Source organism: Solea senegalensis, linkage group LG21 (assembly GCF_019176455.1).
Source record: "Solea senegalensis isolate Sse05_10M linkage group LG21, IFAPA_SoseM_1, whole genome shotgun sequence".
In the NCBI taxonomy this organism is placed as follows: domain Eukaryota; kingdom Metazoa; phylum Chordata; class Actinopteri; order Pleuronectiformes; family Soleidae; genus Solea; species Solea senegalensis.
Window position 1 is genome coordinate 1107900 of NC_058040.1, and position 1401 is coordinate 1109300.

A 1401-nucleotide genomic window follows, 5' to 3' on the forward strand; every position below is an offset into this window, starting at 1 on the left:
TGATGTCAACCAAGAATATTTTTATTCAGGAATCAGCAACAAGCAGGTTGTTTTAACATTTTGAAGTCATCCGCGTTAAGAGTCAACTCCTCCACGTCTCCACTCCACGTCGTGTGTCTGTCCAAACATCTGCTGAGTCTTGTAGCGAGCCTACTTTTCCCAATAATCCGGGTAGCAACATCTTTAAAACAAAAACAACATATAATCACACACTCAAATAAATCTACGGGCTATTTTTGCTGCATCTGGACATCTCAACTTACTTTTGTCCACCAGCGCAGGAAGCCTGGCTTAGATGAACTTCATGCCCAAAGCACTGAGTTCTACAGTTTCCTGAACCAACCGAAGAGCACTGAAAAGCCTCGTTGTCTGCAACTGTAATCACAAAAGCAAAACATCAGCTTCTTCAACAGTCAAATCATTTTTGCTGTAGCATGACAGTAAACATGTGCAGATATGAGCTGCAAAAACATGTATCAAAACTTACCATAAAGCAGCAGGAGAACGACGAGCGCCAAAACAGCCACACGATAAAGAGCCATTCTTGCTTCTGAAACTTTAGTTTCAAAACGATGATGAGACACGATGATGATGATGATGAGACACATGAAAGTTTAAGTTTCTATTTAAATGCTCACTACAGAGGAGGGGAGGAGTCAAACAGGTCACAGGAGACAGGTGGTTGGTTTTGATTGGTCAGGTTTGATGTCAGTAATTTGTTCTTCATGCTCTCCCAAACCTGAGGACTTCCAATGTCGTCACTCTTTCCGAGCATGTTATTAAAATCCAATGAACTTTGTGATATTTAACTTCAAATTGTTTAATTTAATAAATTGTTACTTTTATTAACCTAAAGAACGCTCTGTATCTTTTGTACGTGAATACTGTGACGAACAGGTGTTGAGAGAGTCAGTGCTTGGATTCATAACTTCAATACTGTTTAATTGGGATATCTTTGATATTATTACAATTACAGGCAATTTTGTACAATGGCAAACAACAATTCATTGTACAAATAAATAAATACATTTTTATATTTAATAAATTCAAATATTTAATACAAAAATATTAAAATTATTATTATTCTTATTGGGATTTTTTCATCAATCAAATTATTGCCACATTATCATTGTTGATCCCCAACAACCGTTACAACACACAGAGAGAAGGCCCCAGGGACCGTGACCTACTAACAATGGCCACCACTGCACCACCATGTGTCCCATTTCTTTTAATTTTCTAGTTCATTTACAAAGAAAACTTCTTAAATTTATTTTATTTAATTTGATATTAGAAATATGTATCTATATTTGATCCTTCTGACGGTTACGTATTACCTTTCTTGTTTTTCATTTTTATGAAACATATACTCATATATCCTTTTATTTTTCTCTGGGAACC

At 35.8% G+C, this 1401-nt stretch overlaps 1 long non-coding RNA gene across 1 annotated transcript; it reads right to left on the bottom strand.

Moving 5' to 3' along the window:
• LOC122758520 lies at window positions 1–607 on the bottom strand. Its single transcript, XR_006358158.1, has 3 exons — window positions 488–607; window positions 264–375; window positions 1–181 (listed from the first exon to the last, which is right to left on the bottom strand). It is a non-coding gene; the product is annotated as an uncharacterized LOC122758520 (long non-coding RNA).
• Between the last annotated feature and the right edge of the window lie 794 nt (window positions 608–1401).